The sequence below is a fragment of the Phyllobates terribilis genome, unplaced genomic scaffold, assembly GCF_046119375.1.
Source record: "Phyllobates terribilis strain yellow unplaced genomic scaffold, ASM4611937v1 Scaffold_238__1_contigs__length_3037890, whole genome shotgun sequence".
In the NCBI taxonomy this organism is placed as follows: Eukaryota; Metazoa; Chordata; class Amphibia; order Anura; family Dendrobatidae; genus Phyllobates; species Phyllobates terribilis.
Window position 1 is genome coordinate 503,045 of NW_027362998.1, and position 9,904 is coordinate 512,948.

Here is a 9,904-nt window from a genome sequence, read left to right on the forward strand (position 1 = left end):
AGACATTCAATGAACCCTTTTGTGCTATATGAACTTCAGTCTGCCACGTACACTGCCTGCCCAACTCCTGCCTAGCACTGATTATTAGAGATGAGCGTTCTTCTACTCGAACTGTTCGCCAATCTCAAATTCGAGCTGTTTTGGGCGGTGTTCGAGCCGTTCGGCGAACACGAACGATTTGAGAAAAATTTGGCTGTTCGAGGTTATGTTCGATAACTGTTCGTGCACCAAAATCATAACTGGATTTTTTCTCAGTAATGATGAAAATTAATGTTAATACGCAGTTTGAGTGTACAGCGGGGTGGGGGGAGGGGCAGGGGATGTATCTCTGCAGGAATAATGAAGATCTCCGTTTTTTTTTTCTCTTTCCCGCATTTACAGTGGGGAGGTGCAATCTGTCAGCCTATCAGCAGCGCACACACGGAGCGAAGTGCTTTTTTCACACAAGCAAGGGCATGTGTCATTGGCAGTGTATGTCACATGTCCTTGCCCTATAAGACCAAGCCATTTTCCCCGTCGCCACCATTTTCTCACTGCTGCAGCTGCGTTTTAGACGGCACCGCTGTTGCTGTGTGCGCTATACCTTGTTAATTTCAAGCCAATTTTCGCACAAATCTACAGATAGCTTGGGAGTAGGGAATAGTTGTGATTGCAGTCCTTTTAAGGACTAGGTTACAGCATTTCCTACGACTTTTATCAGGCAGGTCTGTGCTCTTAAATAGATAGATTGTGGGAGTAAAGACTAATTGAAATTGCAGTCCTTTTCAGGACTAGGTTACATCAGTTCCTATCAGTTTTTGCCAGGCAGGTCTGTGCCAGTGCTGTGCAAGTTTTTTTCACAGCATTTGGCTGCATCTAGCAAAGCTAATCCTTTTTGGCCTATTGCAGAGTGTGTTAGTCAGTGGAGTAGCCTATCTGTGTTGCAAGATATACCACCTGTGTACAGAATACCAATTTTTTTACTGCACCTAGTGAAGTAAAATCTTTTGGGCATAGCATCATTCTATTAGTCCATCTATACTGACCTCCATCAGGTTGCAAATTGAATATAATTTTTTTCTGCATCTAGCTCTGAAAAAATATTTGGGCTTCTAGCAGTGTGTGGGACTTGTTCTATTAATCCATCTATACTGACCTCCATCAGGTTGCAAATTAAAAATAATTTTTATCTGCATCTACCTCTGAAAAAATATTTGGGCTTCTAGCTGTGTGTGGGACTTGTTCTATTAGTCCATCTATACTGACCTCCATCAGGTTGCAAACTGAATAGAATTTTTTTCTGCATCTACCTCTGAAAAAATATTTGGGCTTCTAGCTGTGTGTGGGACTTTCTCTATTAGTCCATCTATACTGACCTCCATCAGGTTGCAAACTGAATATATTTTTTTTCTGCATCTACCTCTGAAAAAATATTTGGGCTTCTAGCTGTGTGTGGGACTTTCTCTATTAGTCTATCTATACTGACCTCCATCAGGTTGCAAATTGAATATAATTTTTTTCTGCATCTAACCCAGCCAATAGTTTTGGCCTAATACCACAGTTTGGCCACTCAGCTCTGCTCGGTTCCCATCCATTGTTTTTTTGTGCAAACAACTCCAGAGTTGTGAATTAGTTAACCACCAAAATGAGTGGAAAAAGGCCTGCTGCTGGTGGAAACGGGAATAGGCGTGTTGGGAAGGGGAAAAAAGGTTGTGTCCGTGGGGTAGATGTTAAAGCAACAGTAACATCTGCAGAAGAAAGACCATCTTCCAGCCAAACTAAAATGTCTACTTCTTTTAGCGGACAATGTGATAAGATCCCTTTCTTACGACCACGCCAATCGCTACAAATTCCAGATGAGGCACAAAAACAGCATGTGCTTCAACGGATATCAAGTGCTCCTTTAAGTGGGCTCTCCTCCACATCAACTTCAACATCACAAATACTCCAGTCCTCAAAGGTGTCACCCCAATCGCACTTGCTTCCTCACAGCTCCCAGATCTCCAGCTGCCCGTCTGAGTATGAGGTAGAACAGATGGTTGAGTCTGCAGAGCTGTTTACTCATACTATAGCCTGGGAATCAGAGGTCGACTCCAGCGCTTCTGTGAATCCAGACGAGGAAATGATCTGCACTGATGCCCAGAATCTTTATGAGTCGGATCCAGGACCAGACGCAGAAGGTTCTGACCATAATGTAGACCCTCATTCCCAAACTGTAACTCCTGTTGGTGGAGACAATGAGGAAGACGATGATGAGACTCAAATACCTGATTGGAGCGACAACTTTAGTTTTTTGTCAGGGCAGGAACAGGTTGGCTCTGAGGACGACGGGTGTGATAACGCACAGGGTGATGATGATGAGGTTGGAGATCCCACTTACTGTCAACCCACAGTCAGCCAAGAGATGAGGTCAGCAGAGGAGGTGGAGGAAGATGCTAGTGACGACGAGGTCAGGTTGCGCCTTCCTGGACAGAGACGTAGTACTGGAAGCACGTCAACAACTGCATCCTCAAACACAACTCTGCCTCTCACCACAAGTCGTGGTGGCTCTTCAGGTCGCATGGGTGCTAAGCCTTGCATAGCCTGGGCATTTTTTCAGATCGATAAAGATGACCCAACTCGTGTTATCTGTAACATTTGTCAGCAAAAGCTAAGTAGAGGCCAAAAAATACATAGTTTGAGTACTTCATGCATGAACCGGCACATGGACATGAAGCATAAGTTGCAGTGGGAAGCTCAGTGTGCTACAATGCGGCCTAGCCGGCCGGGCCAACCACCGTCTGCCATATCTTGTGCATCCGCGGCCTCTTCATCCTCTGTGACTGGGGGGACAGCAGTCACACCTGTTTTGGGGCGCAGACCTGCCACCTCTTTACCCGCAACAGCCAGCGTGATTGGCAGGTCATCATTTTCTTTGGAGGTGGTAACACCAGCTGGTGTTGAGCGCTGTCCGACATCGATAGCACCACCTTTGGATCAAGGCAACCTAACATGTCCGCCTGCATCTTCCTCACAGACCGGCAGTTTGCCGGGGACACCCTTATCAACCCCGTCTAAGCACAATAGCCAGCCCTCGGTCCCTCAGATGTGGACAAGTAAAAGACCATTTCTTCCTAGCCATGAGAAAGCTAAGAGGTTGAATTTCACCATCTGCAAGCTCTTGGCTACAGAAATGCTGCCTTTCCGCCTGGTGGACACAGAGGATTTTCGAGACCTTATGTCCGTCGCAGTGCCCCAGTACCAGATGCCCAGTCGGCACTACTTCTCAAAGAAAGGTGTGCCTGCTCTCCACCAGCATGTCGCACACAACATCACCGCTTCTTTGAGAAACTCTGTGTGTGACAGGGTGCATTTCACCACAGACACTTGGACGAGTAGGCATGGACAGGGGCATTACATGTCGCTGACTGGGCACTGGGTAACTATGGTGACAGCAGGACAAGGGGCTGCTGTCCAAGTCTTGCCGTCCCCACGAGTTGTGCGTCAGTCCTCTTTATGTCAAAGTTCCTCCACTGCTTCTGCCTCCTCAACCTCCTCTCGGTCTTCCACCTGCACCCAAAGCCTGTCTGGTCATGCCACAAGCTTTCTAACTGCGCAGAAGGGATCCTGCACACCTCCTTACTATGCTGGCAGTAGGGCTCAACGTCATCAGGCGGTTTTTACTTTGAAATGTCTGGGAAATGTGAGTCACACAGCTGAGGAGTTGTGGTCAGCTCTGGAGAACCAATTTCATGAATGGTTGTCTCCACTGGACCTGAAACCAGGGAAGGCCGTGTGCGACAATGCTGCAAACCTGGGTGCGGCCCTTCGCCGGGGCAATGTCACACACGTGCCTTGTATGGCTCACGTGTTGAACCTGGTTGTCCAGCAATTTTTAGCCCACTATCCCAGACTAGATGGCCTTCTGCAGAGGGCACGGTCGCTGTGTGCTCACTTCCGCCGTTCGCATCCCGCAGCTCAGCGACTTACATCTCTACAGAAGTCGTTGGGCCTGCCACTTCACCGGCTAAAATGCGATGTGCCTACCCGGTGGAATTCAACTCTGCACATGTTGCAGCGACTGTGGCAGCACCGACAAGCCCTGGTGCAATACGTTCTGACGTATAGCCTGGGCCAACGAGATCCGGAGGTGGGGCAAATCACGCTGGAGGAGTGGTCTCAGATCAGGGACCTATGCACCCTTCTGCACAGTTTTGAAATGGCGACGAAGATGTTTAGTGCTGACGATGCCATTATCAGCATGACTATTCCGGTGATTTACATGCTGGAGCACATGTTAAACAGAATTCGGAGTCGGGTGGTGGCACAAGAGGAGGTGGAGGAAGTAGAGGAGGAGGAGTTGTATGCGGAAGGGCTAACATCTGCAAGGTCCAGACGGTCGGCAGCACCAAGGCGGCAGGCATGTGAGGGTGGGGGAGATGGTTTTACCAGGGCGCATGGTAGCAGCCAAACTAGTGAGGAAGGTGCAGGAGCCCAGGAAGAAGTGGAGGACGAACTGATGGAAGACTCATCAGATGAGGGAGACCTTGATCACATTTCTGTTGTGCGAGGTTGGGGGGAGAGGACAGAGGAAGGAAGCATGATTGTTACCTCGCCACCAACACAACAGGGACTTGGTGCTCCTGGATGCGCAACACACATGAGTGCCTTCTTGCTGCACTACCTGCAACATGACCCTCGAATTGTGAGAATTAGAAATAATCCTGACTACTGGGTTGCCACACTGTTAGATCCCCGGTACAAAAGTAAATTTGCAGAAATTATTCCTGCCATAGAAAGGGATGCACGCATGCAGGAGTATCAGCAGAGACTGTTGCAGAATCTTACATGTGCTTTTCCACAAAATACCAGTGGTGCACGTAGTGAATCTCACAGTTCCAACTTGCCAACCGTGGGACCGTCAAGTGTTCAGCACTCAAACCGTAACAGAACCACAGTATCTGCTGGTAACATCAATTTTGCGGAGTCATTTCACCACTTTTTTAGCCCATCCTTTGCAAGGCCACAGGAGACAAGAAGTCTGACACATAGTCAACGCCTAGAGACGATGGTACAGGAGTATCTCCAAGTAAACATTGAAGCCATGACTGTGTCACTGGACCCTTGCTCTTTTTGGGCTTCCAATCTGGATAAATGGCCGGAGCTAGCCACTTACGCCTTGGAGATCTTGTCATGCCCCGCAGCCAGCGTTCTGTCTGAACGTGTGTTCAGCGCTGCTGGTGGTGTGCTGACAGATAAGCGCACGTGGCTCTCCACTGATAATGTAGACAGACTCGCGTTCATAAAGATGAACAAATCATGGATCCGAAACGACTTTTCTACCCCTGTGTCATCCTGGGGAGAGTAAAAGCTTGATGATTGGTTAAAATCACCCTACCAACTGTTTTAAGCTTTCAAATTACTAATCATGTTTATCTGTATCTTGACTGGAAAATAATTTGGGCTTTGTAGCAGTGTGCAGCACTGATCCTATTAGCCCATCTATACTAAGCTCCACCAGATTTAAAATTAATAATAATTTGTAGCTGCATCTAGCCCGGAAAATAATTTTGGGGCTCCGAGATGCGCAAGACACATAAGTGCCTTCTTGCTGCACTACCTGCAACATGACCCTCATATTGTCAGAATTCGAAGTAATCATGACTACTGGGTTGCCACACTCTTAGATCCCCCAAACTTTTCGATCAACCTTTTCCTTTTAATAAAGACCAAAAAAATGGTCATTTTTGAAATTATAAGCATTAGCAGGTTATTAGAAACTGCAATCAAACAGTTTTCAACTCAAAACTTTATTCTAGGTGATGTTACATTTTCACATAGGACCCCTTGTTCGAAAGGAGCTTCTGAACTCTCTCGTCCATTGAATTTGTCAGGTTTTGGATGGTTTCTGCTTCAATTGTTTTGCATGAGGACAGAATACCCTCCCAGAGCTGTTGCTTAGATGTGAACTTCCTCCCGCCATCATAGACACTCCTTTTGATGATGCTCCAGAAGTTCTGAATGGGGTAGAGGTCAGGGGAGCATGGGGGTCACACCATAAGTTTGTCCCCTTTTATGCCCATATCAGCCAGAGATGCAGATGTTTTATGTGCAGCATGAGATGGTGCATTATCATGCAAAAAAATGATCTTGCTGTGAAATACACGGTTCTTCTTCTTGAACCATGGCAGGAAGTGCTGTTTGAGAAAATCCACATACATTATGGAGTTCATCTTTAGCGCCTTCAGGGATCCTAAAGGGGCCGACAATCTCTCTCCCCATGATTCCAGCCCAAAACATTACTCCACCTCCTCCTTGTTGGCGCTGTAGCCGTGTTTGCGTGGGGTGTCCATCAACCAGCCATCCTCCACTCCATCCATCTGGACCATTGAGCGCTGCACGGCACTCATCCGTGAACAAAACAGTTTTGAAATCAGTCTTCATGTAATGTTTGGCCCACTGGAGCCGTTTCTGCTTGTGTGAAGTGGATAGAGGAGGTCGACAGGATGGCATATGCACAGCTGCAAACCTCTGAAGGACCCTGCATCTTGTTGTTCGGGGGACGTTGGAGGCACCAGCAGCTTCAAAAACTTGTCTGCTGCTATGACAAGGCTTTTTTGCCACTGCTCTTTTAACCTGACGTAATTGCCTGTAGGAAAGAGTCCTCAATTTGCCCTTATCAGCACGCACACGTGTGTACTGTGAATCAGCTACATACTTCTTGATTGCCAAGACACTTCATCCTGATCATCGCACAATGTTGATTGTAGTCATGCCTTGACCTAAACACTCCACAATTTGTTGCTTCTCAGCAGCCGACACATCCTTTTTCTTTCCCATTTTGGCAGAAAATGTAGGCTGCTTAATAATGTGAGACAGCCTTCTTAAGTAGTCTTGCCTTTCATTGGAGACACCTGCCAAACTAATTAGCACAGGTGTCTGCAATTGCTTACAGTGATATAAAGAGCCCTGACACACATCACCATCAATGAGTTTAACTGACAAACAAACAAATTCTTCCCTTATCACTCCTAAACACTTTTTGCATAATAATTTGGAACACAGTGTACATGTGCTTTTCCACAAAACACCAGTGGTTCACGTAGTGAATCTTACAGTTCTAACTTGCCAACCGTGGTCTGTATGGAGTTGTTCAATAAAGGGCCCAAAATTAAGATAACATAGATGGGAGAGGTCTCTATGAATAGGAATTCCTAAGTATTTGATACCCTGTGAGGGCCAGACAAAGGGAAAGTTGGACTGGATGGAATCCTATATGGATTTGGGGAGGGAGACATCGAGGGCCTCAGACTTCGCTGCATTGATTTTAAAATTTGACCATGTAACAAAGTGATCTATTTCAGCCATAACAGCATGGATGGATATATGTGATTGAGTGATATATACTAGTACATCATCAGCAAATAGAGAGCACTTGTACTCGGTGCCTCCCACCTCAATCCACCTAATATTTGGGTTATGGCGAATTGATGAGAGCAGGTGCTCCATCACTAGGATGTATAAGAGAGGGGACAGAGGACATCCCTGCCTTGTCCCATTGGTGATTGTGAAAGATGAAAATGTTCTGATGCACCCCCTGGGCCTTGGGACACCCGGAGCCGGACCCTTTTTGGTGGATGTGGTGGTTGTAGTCTTCGTGGCGGCGACCCGGTTCCGTGGCTCAGGGTGGTCAAACCAGTGGCGGAACTATTTATGTGGTTTTGATGTTTAAATGTCCGACTACGCCACCCGTGGATTGCGGTCAGAGTGAACTGCCGCTGCAGGGCAGACCGCTGAGGCTGGTGTTGTGGGTGCAGCAGAGCGTAGCATAACTCCCCACGGGAGGAGTATAGCCTCAGGGCAGTGTATGCGGAGGATGGGGGTGATGGTGCAGGGCAGCAGCAGTAACGACACGGAGTCAGTGATGCAGTCCAGGGCCTTTACTCACAGTTCTTATTATCCAGACCACGTCTGCAGGTAACGGCTGCCCACGTCGTACTGTGCTCACCAGGTGAGGGGCTCAGACAACTCCCAGATAACTTTGGAGCGCTTCACAGGACCCCCTTTGTGTGTCCTTTGTCTGGCCTTTCTTACCAACCCTTCTGTCCGGCTGCCTCGGGCCTCCTCTTGGTAAACTTGGCGCCAGTTTCCCTGACCCTATGTGCTGCCCTCCTAGCGGGTGTAGCGAGGGGCTGCGCCACATAAAATGTCACAGCCTCCGGTTTCTAGCTGAGGGTCGTTTCCTGCCTCCACTAGTTTCGGGGACCGGTCTCCCCATTTGGCCTGACCCCTCCATGCAGGTGGATTCGGGCGTGCGGTGGCGACTCGCCCGTCCGCACCCCTGGGATCCCTTCGTTCCTCGTTCCTGGAGCCTTCTCCGCTCCTCTTCCTTCCTTCTCCCTCTTCCAGGCCTGGGCCTCTGTTACTAGGCCCGCCTCCGGAGCAGAGCTCATGCAGAGCCCCTGCTCCCTGCCACTTCTGCTCAGACTTCTCTGCACTGAACTAAGATGGTGCCCACCTTTTATACTCCCTTCTCAATGCACCCAGGAACTGCTTCCTCCCTGCTCCTGCACTACAGGGTTCCCCTTCCTCAGTGTTCCCTCCCCCCACTCCAGCCAGGGACAGGGACTGTCGTGCCCATCTCAGGGGCATATTGGTCGCCCTGCCCCACGGCAATGTGGTGTAATGCATGCAGGTGTCGGGTCCTGATCCACACTCCATCCTTACCTGAGAGTGAGATATCACACCTCTGGGTGAGGTGCAATACCTCTGTAGCAACCGAGCCCTCAGGGTGCTACAGTTCCATTTATCTTCAGCCTAGGTGACGTATTGCGATACAGGGCCGTGATTTTGGCTATAAAAGGGTCCCCTAGACCCCTACCCCAAGCTTTTTAAGAGAATCATATATGGGGTGCCAGGAGACTCTATGGAATGCTTTCTCAGCATCCAACGAAAGTATCTAATTACAAATTTTTAACTGCATCTAGCCCAGGAAATACTTTGTGCCTAGTAGCAGTGTCTGCTAGTCAGCGGATTATCCCGGCTGTTAAGCAAGCTACACCACCTGTAGTTTGGACACTTAATTTTTTCAAAGGAAATGCTTCGGGACCACGGGATACTCAGTGAAGAGGATCAGGAGGCACCCCAAGGCATAGGGGCTGGGACTGGCAGTAGGATGCCTTGCGGAGGACAGCCGAGCTCGATCCTTATAAAAGCTTTTTAACTGCAGCAGCTTTAGTGGACGCTACTGGAGCTGGAATTACGCAGCTGCTGGCATGAGACTTGCCCTCCAATAGATCCTTGTACAGTTATATGAAAAAGTTTGGGCACCCCTTTTAATCTTAAGCTTAATGTTTTATAAAAATTGGTGTTTTTGCAACAGCTATTTCAGTTTGATACATGTAATAACTGTTGGACACAGTAATGTTTCTGCCTTGAAATGAGGTTTATTGTACTAACAGAAAATGTGCAATCTGGATTCAAACAAAATTTGTCAGGTGCATAAGTATGGGCACCCTTATCATTTTCTTGTTTTAAATACTCCTACCTACTTTTTACTGACTTACTAAAGCACTTTTTTTGGTTTTGTAACCTTATTGAGCTTTGAACTTCATAGCCAGGTGTATGCAATCATGAGAAAAGCTACTTAAAGTGGCCACTTGCAAGTTGTTCTCCTGTTTGAATCTCCTCTGAAGAGTGGCATCATGGGCTCCTCAAAACAACTGTCAAATGATCTGAAAACAATGATTATTCAACATAGTTGTTCAGGGGATGGATACAAAAAGCTGTCTCAGAGATTAAACCTGTCAGTTTCCACTGTGAGGAACATAGTAAGGAAATGGAAGAACACAGGGACAGTTCTTGTTAAGGCCAGAAGTGGCAGGCCAAGAAAAACATCAGAAAGGCAGAGAAGAAGAATGGTGAGATCAGTCAAGGACAATCCTCA